Below are 12,016 nucleotides of genomic sequence, written 5' to 3'. Positions count from 1 at the left end.
TTCAAGGCTTGCATTTATGTTTTGTTAGGGCAAATCTAGGGCCAAATTTGTCTCAGCACTAAGGCAATGTCCTCGGAAATCTCTACTCAATACCCAGTGTGTTATACGGTCTTTCTACCCTGGCTGATGGGAACACAGATTATTTCCAGCCCTGTGTGACCTCCGTTGATTTTTCTGCTTGCTCCTTTCGCATGGTTCTTTCCCGGCCTCAGGTAGTTGCTTTGCCCATACAGGCCAGTCCTCACCCACACGCTCCATAGGACCCCTCTGCAGATTTCTGGACCTCTTGCTCCCTGAAGCTCCTTCCTCTCTGGTGTCTTGCCCTGGAAATTCTAGCCAATTTGGCCTTCGTAAACTCTGAACTCTGTCTATTCGACTGAGCCAAACTACCAAGCTCTGTTTAGATCCTTGCACCCTTCCTGAACGTCAGCCTGAAAACCCTACAGGCAGCTGTAGGACTCATCTCAATATTTCCCTTCTCTGAGATTAGTGTCCTGTGCTGCCTGCTGTCCAGTGAATGAAAATTCTCATGCCATGTATTTCCCCCAGTTTTCTAGTTGTTGCTGGGGGCTGGGGGACGTTCTGTGATTCCGTCGTGGGCCTCCTGAGGCAGATGGGGCTTTCAAGGACTGTGCATCGTAGCATATCAAGGGGCTGAGGAGAGGGAAATGAGATAACAGCACGAGACCCTAGAGGACGAACACTAACGTTTAATGCCGTCATTCATTCCCTTGTCTCGGGGGTCCTTGCTTTTTATTTTGAGTGTGGGCTGCTGTGGTCACATAAGGGAGTGAGGAGTAAGGAGACTGGAGGGTTTGGACTGTGTGCTTGGTTTGATGCACGTTGCATCTTTTCAGTCCTACGAGTTGAGCTGGAGATATCACAGCACGTTGTGTTTTCCCAGATGTATCAGGAAGTCCGTACAGTGTCCTGGGAGTCTGCTGGACATGGGGTGTCTGTCTCTGGGAGGCTTTATCTTTTGTGGTCCTGAAAAAGCTACTGCTATGCTTACCTTCTTCAGCGTGGGTACAGCATGAAGGGCGTGAGGGGCTCTCTTGGAGAGGACGGTAGAAAAGAAGGTGAGGCTTGATCATGAAAGGCCTGCGTATCAAGACTCTTACCACACAGGTGTGTCACGGAGCCAGTGGAGGAGGGTACGCATTGAGAGCAATGTGAGCTGGTGTTCATTTTAGAAACATGCTTTCAGAATCTGTTGGTGGAGTGGGTGTGGCAAAAATAGGTATCAAATGAGTATGCTCTTCTCTAAAAGCACACAATCAGTGGCTTCACTGATCTGAGCTTTGAGTGAACTATTTTATACATACTTGATAGATGGACTTGAAGTTTGATTAATTGAAGGGAGGAAGAAAATGAGAACGAGGGGTAAAGAGATGACATTTAAAATGCACTGCTCTTCAGAAAGAGTGAGTTTGATCCTCAACCAGAAACTGAGTAAGCGGCTCTGGATTCACAACTCAGCAAAGCAGGATGAAGGTGAGCAGAAAGTTAACCACAAAACCCTTTCTGGCTGATGGGGCAGCGTCACCCCAAGAGCTGGATGAAAGGGTGGAGTAGCCGGGCATCCAGGTGCGATGGGGCTGCAGCCAATGTAGTGAGGTGGAGAATATTTTACTTTCCAGAACCTCTCTCGAGTTGAGCCCGTCCTCGATGTGGCCGAAAGGAGTGTTCTGATAAGTCACTTGGAGAGGCTGAGACCCCCAGAAGGTGTGCCCTGGACACCGTCAGATGTTTGAGAGGCTTGGTCGTAAGGAGGTAGGTCTGGCTGGCTGCAGAGGTTCTGCTTCGCTCAGCAACGTCTGCCTCTGGTCCTCGGCAAGGCGGCGCTGCCTCCCCAGCGGCCTTTGGGACCGGAGACCGGGGGCAGCCGCTAGCATTTAGGGGACAGTGGCCGGGGATGCTGGGACGTCTGCAAAGTTCAGGAGAGTCCGCACGATGGAGAGTTGTCCCACCCGAATGCCGATGGTAGTGAGGGGACATTGACTCCTGCCAGCAGTGGTCTCTGCTCGCTCCTTGATCTCTCTCCTCACAGAACAGTGACATGTATTTAAAGAGTACCGTCCGGAAGGGGTGATAACTTACCCTGCCCGAGTATGCTACGTTACCACCTTGCCCGGGGCACCTACACGTCTTGGTCTTGCCGTGATTATCCTAGGAGGGGCGACCGAGGGGAATTTCATCACCCTTTGCAGCTCCGTGTTATGAGGGTTTCTGCTCTTGCTTGGAGCCAGGGGAGAAAGAATGTTCCTTCAGCCTGTGGATTTAGACCACTGTAGCACATGGGTTCCCCCAAGCCTGGGGTAAAAATCAAGATCACAAAAATAGCACAGATAGCGCACCCTGGCGTCTCCCCCGGCCCCTGCCATTTTCCCGCTTGCAGGGCGGTCCTTGCAGTGAGTGGGTGCCCCACACGTGCCGCCTGCCTCTGACGCTGCCTACGTGCCCCAAAGCCAACGAGCGCCCCACAGTGTCATGGAAAACCCCGCCCCGTCGCGGCCGAAGCTGCTGCCGCCTGCGCCCGTCGGTGCCCTGGGCCCCTGGGCCCGCGCCAGGCTGCCCGCTGAGCCTCCGCTGTGAGCCCAAACCCTCTGGTGTTAACTGAGGCTGCTGTAGAATGTCCTGGAGACCTCGGTGCCTCAAACCCAAGTGGGATCTCTGCTAATTCAAGGAGACTCCTTCTCCCGGTGTCGGTGCCCCCGAGCCACCGTGGTTTGAGGGAAGGCTGTTCTTCCTGGTTTTGCCCACACCCCCTGCTGCACCAGGGCTCAGAGCGGAACAAGTTCACGGGGCCAGACAGGAGAACAAAACGAGGCCAGGGCCCTGCTGAGCCGGCGACAACTCGCGGTGTTCATCCTTGTGCACGGAACTCCTTCCCTTGGGTTTGCTCTGTCCCACGAGGGCCCTTGCTCTGTGGCGCAGATAGGCTCCCACAGCCTGCTCTGTAAACGGCCACACATGCCCAGACTTGCCCGAAACTCCTGGAAAACACAGGCTGTGTCAGGCAGACCCCCGCACGCCCAGCCCAAGGAGCCATTAGAAGGCGCTAAACAGCGTTCTCCCCAAGACCTGAATCGCTCTCTGAATTGCTCCGAGATAGAAAACGAGAGTTTTAGAGGAAGGCAATACCTTCCAGGCCCAGCAGACCTTCGTGTTCTCTGCTCGGGGACACTCTTTATCCCGGCCTAGGACCACCCGAGAGCTTCCTGGCCCCCGTGGGAAGATGTGTGCAGGACACAGAGCGAGGGGCTTAGGGTCCAGAGACCCTGCTCCTGGCTGTGAAAGTCCTGTTACGGTCTCTTCAGGGGTAGGGGAAACAACTAAAATGCTTACTAAATTCTGTGTAAAATAACGTTGAGTTTACCATCGTTCGGTGCATTGGTCGGGAAAGTTGCTCTTGAAATTCACCAGGCCGGGACCCCCGCCGCAGATACTCTTGTTTCCTGGTTGGGATTGTTTTCTTCTTGTTGTGTTGTTTGTTTGACTTGTTCATCAGTTATAATTCTCCGTTATCTCCAAACTCTCCGACCGTTTAATACAATTTTGCCACCCCAGTGAGCCATCATCTGTTAAGGGGACGTTGTTAAATGCAGGAGTTCAAGCGAATTTCACATTTTAGGGCAACGTGGGTGGAGAAAACGGGGCATGCCAGCTCAGCAGCAGGATTAGAGGCAAGATGTGTCTGGACCTAGAGCCAAGCACTGAGCTCCTGCAGTCAGGGACGGGGCAGCAAGTTATGTTGTTTGGCTGTGAAAGGAAAAGGTGAACCCAGAAAACTCACATTTAAGAAGATCTATCCGATCATGTAACCACAGCGACATGATAGCTTGGGCAGCCTTTGTCAAAGGGCTAGGAAACCCATGTCTGAAAATTTTTGTTCCAATATAAAAATTCAACCCTCCAGAATTTTAAAATAAATTATATCAGACACACTAGAGCTGGGAAAATAAAACAAACCAAAATACAGCAGGCAGGAAAAGCACAGAAAATAGTCTAAAACCTAAGGCCAGCCCAGAGCACACGCTTTCTGCCTGAAGCAGCACAGGTGAAGAGCAGGTTTGCGGAGCTGACGCCGCCTCGCCTGTCACGGAAAGACCAGCGTTTACAAGGAACTCCGTACAAGCTTCCATTTAGAATAGTCTCTAAGTGTGTACTTTCTGTTTTTTTAAGAGAAATAGTTGTCTAAAGCCAGGGGGAGTGTTCTGGATGTCCACAAACGTGTTTTAAAAGCATGACAGTTATTCAGTGACGACCTCGAGAGGCCTGTTTTAATCCCTCTGAATAACATCTAAACGTGACAAACGGTGGCCACAAAAGAGTATTTATGTGCATCTTGAAGCTCTCGAAGGGTAATGGGGAGTCAGCCAGGTTGTGGGGGGGCTGGTGGAGGGCACCCCGGGCGGTGAATTCCTGAGACAGGATGAGAGCACCGCACACGTGAGGACAAATTGAAAGATGCCAGTGATGTTACAGGAGGAGCGACACCAGTGGCAGTGCCCCCCTCCCCGCCCTCGGAACGCGGCAGCAACTCTGAGGGAGGCGGGCCCTGGGAGGGACCATCGGGACCTCGTTTTAGGTCTGGGGGTTTGTCACCAGGAAGGCGTCTCTGAGGCGGCCTTTTTGCTGACACCTGCCCTTGGGCGGGAGTTTGTTGGCAGGGAGAGCATCCAAGCAGAGGGGCGCGTGGAGGAAGGCCTGGCTTTGGACGGAGCCGAGGCCGAGAGGCCCTGCCCCACGCCCTGGTGCCTGCGGCCAGAGCTTCCGCCTGTACACTTTGCAGTCCCTCCCCGTTTCCCTGCAGTATTTGTGTACGTGTCCTGCCCTGGAGGGCAGAGGCGGGCTTTCCGGATCTTGCTAACCCGGCGCCTGGCCGTGGCTCGCGCAGAGGCCTGGGCTCAGCGCCCGCCCTCCAGTGAGCGGTGAGGCTCGTTTCCTGCAGCCCCGTCACAGCCGTGGGCCTGACATGTAAGTGGAGCCTCCGAAGAAGCACAGGCTCCCTTCTGGTGACGCAGAGGCTCCTCCTTCCCTTGTTTCTTCTCGGGTCAGATTTGCTTAAGGGCAGTGAGGCCGTAGCGACACGCCCTAGGCTGGGAGTGAGCTTTGAATCTGTCTGCCCTAGAAGCTCTACCTGTTACACTGCAGACCACGCATCCCTCAGAGGGAACAGGGCTTGAATGGCGGGAAGCAGCACGGGGGGGGGGTGCCCCCCTGCCTGTACTCGTGGGCAGGGCACCCTCAGGTGTTCCAAAGTGTTCACAGATGACACAGAATATAGACTTTATGTGAAGGAAGCCCAAAGGCGTACTGTCGCCATCAGCTGACATTAAGAGGGTGAGGACAGTGTTACCAACACTGTATATCCCTGTGTCCTGAAAACCAGGAGGCTGCTGGCGCCAGACCAGGGCCCGAGCACGGCCTTCTCTGGAGCGCAGTCCGGGGCCGGTCAGCGCCGCCTGCAGAACGGCTCTGAGACCCGGCTTCCCGCTGAAAGCTGAGCGCCTCATCAGAGTATGTGAGGAACAGAAATCCCTTTCCCTTTCCAATTATGCAGATGGTCGTCTGCAGCCTCCCGGCAAGCTGTTTGCATTGTACAACACCGGGAGGCTGTGATGAGCCCAAAAGATGGCGGACTCAGCCGCTAAGAGGTTTTGCTTAAACGCTGAACGTGGATGGAGAACGTTTGAAAAAGACACACAGACTCTGACATATATTATCCCCAGAAAGGTATTTAAATTAAGTGGCAACGGTGAGAGTTACTCTCCTTGGAAAAATCTAGGTTACAGCTAATAAGAAATGCTGTCTCAGTATAGGGCAACATTAATCAAACTGATATGACATTTCACCACTGACTTTATTTGTTATTTTTATTATGATTAATGGGAATAGGCATTTAGATTGTCATCAAGGTATACGGCAAAATTAAAACATTGTTATACAGGAGGCTTCTCATGAAATCATGAACAGAGCGTCGCTTTTTACCTAACCGATCGTGGACACACTGGTAGGGAGAATGCCAGGCCAGCCTTCGACTCCAGGCCAGTCCCGAACCTCTGGCCCTGAGGGACCAGCCCGGCTCTGTCCATGTGCTGTGTCTCAGGAGCTTTATTCCCACGGACGGTGAACCCAGCTCACTGGATAGTCAGCAAATATCTATTAAGTCCCTACTGTGTGCCAGTAGGGACTCAATGTCTTAGGTGCTGGGACCTTGGCAGTAGCCAGACACAGCCCCTGCCCTCACTCAGCTTTAGGGACTGATGGGGGAGAGAAATAGATAAATAAGGTATCTTGAAAACTGGTTTCGGGGGGACCCACAGGTGCTGGGAGCTCAGCGGGGCAGCGCCTCAGTCAGGCTCAGAGGGTCCGAGGAGAAGGCTTCCGGAAGCCGAGAATCCAAGGAAGAGCTTCACTTCTCCAGACAGAGAATATCCGGCCCACGAATGTTTAGATTCAGACCCCTTGCTGGGTCTCTGGGTAACAAGTCAGTTAAATAAGTTCTCCTGAAGCTCTTTTAAAGCACCATCCAGAAAGTAGTGACCTTTCTTTTATTTTTAATTTAATTTTATTTTTCTTGGCCTCGCCGCGTAGCGTGTGGGATCTTAGGTCCCCGACCAAGGGTGGAGCCCGTGCCCCCTCCAGTGGAAGCGCGGAGTCTTAACCACTGGACCGCCAGGGGAGTCCCCGTAGTGACCTTTCTAAACAAAATGGATCGAACTGAGTTGAGAGAAACCCTTAAGTTGAATAAATATATTTTCACAGAAGCAGAGCTGGTAGCCTCCAAAGTTTCTATGTGCTTCTCTCCTGAAGTGGTTGTTGGTCGTGACTTAGCGGGGGACAGGAGCTGAGCTGGGGGGAGTCCTGAGGAAGGTGCAGGAAGACCCACTGCCCAGAAGGGAGCAAACCTAGCCTCCGGGGACCGCAGACAATCCAGTCGAGGGCACGGGCCCCCCCTGACCTCGTCGTCACAAACCCTTTCAAGCCATTACGTTCAATTACACGAAAGGGGCCGGGAGGTTAACATAAGCACATGGATTGCTGAACAGTTAATGAAATCACAATAAAAGAATTCAGTGACCACAATCAATTATGAATGTAAAATCTGATTTGATGGTGGAGAATAATATCACTTGTGTTCATCTCTTTCTGGGTGATGTATCACTCTCTCCGTTCAACTAGCATTTATTGAGTACTTATTATTTGCCACACACAAGAGGCTGAACGTTGGGGACATAAAGATAAATAGGGACACGGCCCTAGACCTCAGCAGATGAGGCAGAAATCATTGCAAAGAGCTTGGGGAGAAAAGAATACCTTTTGACCATGTGCCCTGTTTCCTTCGCTGCTTCTTTTTTTTTTTTAATTGAAGTATAGTTGATCTATCATGTGTTAATTTCTGCTGTACGGGAAAGTGAGTCAGTTACACATATATACAATTTTTAATATTCTTTTCGGTTACGGTTTATCTCAGGATATTGACTGTAGTTACCTGTACTCCCTCCTACAATGTAAGTTGGTGCAGCCACTACGGAAAACAGTATGGCTGGCCTGTTTCCTACATGCTCTGTTCCATCAGTCACTTGCCTAGAAATCCTCCCTCACTGTCACACAATTTTATGGCCTCACAGGTCCTTTAGGGAATCTCCGAGCCATTTTGTTTTCAGACGGCCTGGACCCTAAGTTTCTTGGCAGTGCCTGTGGGCCATCTGTTGATAAATGCCCCATGGTCCTAAGCTCATGAAGACCTACTTATTCTAGCCACAGCGTGAGGCGTTGAAGGTATGAGCCCGAGCAAAAAGGCGGAGGTCCCCGACCACCTGGTGTTCAGCGTCTCTGGGGAAGGACATTCATGAAATCGTATCACGAATGTACACGTCTAACTGTGACCCACGCACGAAGCAGAGGTGCACCCCCCGTGAGGGGGTAGAATAAATATGGAATCTGACCAGCCAGGAGGTTCTGGAAAGGCTGCCTGGGGAAGTGGGGTAGGCAGAGGCCTAAGAACAAACATGCCTTAGTTGGAGGGCAGGGCGTTCGTGGGAGGGCGGTGTGTGCAAAAGGCTCAAGATGTTTTCAAGAGAAAGGAAGAAAGTCACGGGGTGGAGCTCAGAGTGAGGTGGATTGTGGAGCAACTGAAGCCACGTATGCAGGTCCTGGAAACGCATTGTAGATTCAGGTCTTTGCGCTCAGAGCCACCCAAGAGGGTTTTAGTGGAAAGGAGCGCAGGCTGGTGAGCTGATCACACCTCAACTTGAAAACTCTCTGGCTAGTGTGGGAAGGCGCCGCAGCCGCGTGAGTGCCAGGCTGGCACGGGCTGTTGGACGTGGTTCAGGCCCCAGGCAGTGCTGTGTGGACTCGAGCGGGCAGTGGAGAAGCAGGGGTGACAGACACGAATCGCCCCTGACTCTCAAGGGGCAGCAGAGGCTCCATTTCTCTCTTTCAAAATCAAACCGGGGGCTTCCCTGGTGGCGCAGTGGTTGAGAATCTGCCTGCCAATGCAGGGGACACGGGTTCATGCCCCGGTCCGGGAGGATCCCACGTGCCGCGGAGCGGCTGGGCCCGTGAGCCATGGCCACTGAGCCTGCATATCTGGAGCCTGTGCTCCGCAACGGGAGAGGCCACAACAGTGAGAGGCCCAAGTACCGAAAAAAAAAAAAAAAAAAAATATCAAACCGGATTTAGCTCCAAAAGACCGCTCATCGTTGAAAGCAAGTGACGCGGCTCCCACCCTGTCCCCATCCCTGGTGTCCCTTCGGGGATTACACAGGAAAAATGAAGCAGGGCTGTCATCGAATCTTCTCACTGCTTCCAATCGACTTCCATCTAGAGAGGCTTAGATTGACCTCTGTTGCCTGATTCTAAAATGAATTTGGATCTACATGGCCCAAAATACTAGCCGTCTGTCCTTGTCTGAAAGTCAGAACCGTGGCAAGGGGCACTGCCACCTGGAGACATTTATTTTAAACCCCAACACCTACCCCACAGCCCAGTGCCGCCCCTCTCCTGCGGCAGAGCTGCCGCTCAGAGGTTCCTGGTGACCCGTGCCCCTCGTCTAGCCCTTCAGAGACCACTTGGAGGGGGGAAAGCTCTGCTGCCGGGATCCGCTCCCCCAGCCCAGCCTGGCGGTGCAGAGAGGGAGCTTCACTATGGCTCCCAGGGGGAAGGCGCCCGCCGGGTCTGAGCCCCCGTCTCTGCAGCCTTCCTCACCCTGGTCCTGCATCCAGAGCTTTGCCATAAGCAGTGGACCACACAATCCTGTCTTCTTTCCTGAACGCCCTCAGCTCTTTTGTCTCCCAGCCTCCACCTCCTCTCCCTCTCGGCTATGTCATCTTTATCAGCCTAGATGTTTCAAACAAAGAGCTGTCCATTTGGGGCCGGGGGTGACTTGGGGGGTTACCTACCCGCACCTTGCCTGAAACAGAAAAAGGCTGTCTACCTTCTGCTAGGGCAAGAGAGCCCACAAGTCTGGGAGCCGAAGGCCCAGGGGAAGCGGAAAGCACACCTTGTCCCATTTCTGGTGACTGCAGTCCCGGTGCAGCACTAATTAATGTATCAGTGAGCCGCGCTGTGCCCCGTGCTGCCAGGCTCCATATTTTGCCAGCCTCCCTGCCCTCGAGGAGGATGCCCTGGAGCTCAGGTGGTTCCCGCGATCACAGAGCCTGCAGCGCAGGCTGGGAAGCCCCAGGTGCCAGCCCAGAGGGCATGCTTACATCACCCAGCCACTCCTTCGGAGCACGCAGGTCGGACCAGGGATGCGCTGGTCACGGCGGGGCCGCTGCAGTGACCCTGTAGGTTGTGCCTTGGACAGGACGCTTGGGCCAGAGGGTGCTGGGGACTGAAACCCACGCTCCATTGGAGAAAGTAAGTGCTGGCCATGGGCGCAAGAGCCTAGAAAAGGGCTCCTTCTCCATTTTGTCTGCCTGGAGACAGGCTCTCTTATAACCACCTGCCTTGAAGGGGAGTCTTTTTCCAGTTTGCATAAAGGTGGTAGCAGGGGCCCCGGAGTCAGAGAATCAGGCAGTTGCCCAGGGATTAGCCTGACGCCCAAAAGCTCCGCTCGAGACGCCCCTCTGTACAGGACGGGGACTGACGCAGCTGAGCAGAGGCTCTCGGAGAGCTAGAATCTTATAAGATAGGATCTCAAGGGGGTGTGGAGGGACTGAGAGGGTGGCACGGGGGCAGGACACAGAGCAGGACAGCAGTCAATCAGGGCAGTGAGGAGGAGGGATGCTGGCTTGTGGAGCATCCGCGTGGCCAAGTCACGCTGGAGAGGGGGCCTGGGTCGGGGGCACCGGGCACCTGCTCCTGGGGCCCAGGCCCGGGGCGCCTGCACCCCCAGAGCTGCAGTGGCCACCAGGCTCTGGCCGCCTGCTGAGCGGCACGTGCCAACTCCAGGCCCCGCACGCCTGTTGAGGCTCCTCGCTCTCGCTGGGACAGAGTGGGTGTGCAGCATTGGGCGCGGACGGAGGGGGGGGGGTGGCACTGCCGTTAGCAAGCTCTGCTCTGCAGACTCTCCCTCCTGACGCAGTTCCTGCGCGGCCCAAGCTGCAGTTTACTTACCTGCTGTATGTCCCCGTCCCCCTCCGCCGAGACGGGTGACGCGCTGTGAGAGGACAGGGAGCCTCTGAATTGCATCCCGCATTCCAGGGGCTTAATGTACCCTCCCCGAGCCCAGTGGAACCTGCCGCATACGTGTCTGAAGGAGCACTGTTCTCTACTGAATAATCACCTGGTGGGCATCTTCCCCTATACATTTTGGAACAGGGCTTTTAGAACTGTCTTCAGAAAATGAGTTTGGAGGCTTCGTGAGAAAGGACGCCTTAATGCTTTATGCAACCAACAGTCAATAGAAAACAGGACTATATTAATAATCACAAAATCAGCTACAATCCAGCTGCTTCAAGAAGTGCTTTTTAGCGACTGCCTCTGGCATTTTTACTGACCAAGATTCCTACTTTTCCGGCTTCTGTGCATCTGAGTTTGTTAAAGCCAGAGAGCTGACCCTGTTTTTAAGAGCGGGAGGCTCACCGATGTCACGATGCAAGAAAACGATATTTCCACATATTTCACACATTTTCTGTCTGACGGAAGAATTTGCTAGCGATGCTTAAAATCCATATTATGCTTTTATCCTCACTTCTGTCCTCAATATTCATACTTTAATTCTGGGGCCAAGATTTTGTCCGTACTTGGTGTGGACGTACCTCGGGTGGAGAAGTGAGTCCGCCGGCCCCGGAGTCTCTGAGTCCTGTCACCTCCCACTGTCACGTGCAACACTGACCATGGCGTCTGCCCCGCTTGTAGGGGAATGTAAATTCCACGGTGGGATTGAATCACAGCGAATCCAAGACCACCCAGATCACCCCACAGCCCAGCCCTCCTCAGGGCTCGCAAGACCCCCAGGCTCTCCATGGGCTCCCGTGGTCTCTTCCTACTCAGGACACGGCTACAGGAGCCCTGACACTCAAGGGGCTCCTGGCTTCCCCGCGGAATTAATTAATGGGCTCCAGGTCAGAATAATAAAGCACCTCGACATTGAACTGAAGGCCTTGAACTCCTCTGGGGCAATTCAGGACTTTTCCTAGCACCGGCTTTGCCCAGTGTCAGAAGGGCACAGAAAGCCCCGGCCTGCCACGGGGCCAGTTCGCAGGACCCCAGGTGCAGGTGCCCGTGAGGCCAGCATAGCAGGAAATTACCAGATCATGTGGGGCTGGTCCAAGAGGGGTGTTAAGCATGCACATCTCAACACACACACACACACACACACATGCAACACAACACACACAACACACAACATACCACACCACACACAAACACACCACACACACCACACATACCCATGCAACACCACACACACACGCAACACAACATACCACACCACACACACACACACACACACACACACACACACACACACACACACGTGGGGTGTGGGAGGCTGGGAGGACCTGTTTGCTCCTGTTGGCCGCGCACAAGAACTCCTGGACCAGCTCTGTTTCTTTTATCA

The 12,016-nt window shown here is 53.6% G+C and overlaps 1 long non-coding RNA gene across 1 annotated transcript in view; it reads right to left on the bottom strand.

Moving 5' to 3' along the window:
• Nucleotides 1-12,016, bottom strand: part of LOC136792769 (uncharacterized) — a 60,882-nt gene that overhangs the window by 47,528 nt on the left and 1,338 nt on the right. The gene's annotated exons all lie outside the window — the stretch shown is intronic.

Source organism: Kogia breviceps, chromosome 16 (assembly GCF_026419965.1).
Source record: "Kogia breviceps isolate mKogBre1 chromosome 16, mKogBre1 haplotype 1, whole genome shotgun sequence".
Lineage (NCBI taxonomy): Eukaryota > Metazoa > Chordata > Mammalia > Artiodactyla > Physeteridae > Kogia > Kogia breviceps.
Note: the sequence above shows the minus strand (reverse complement) of the source record. Positions and strands in the feature narration are given on the sequence as shown.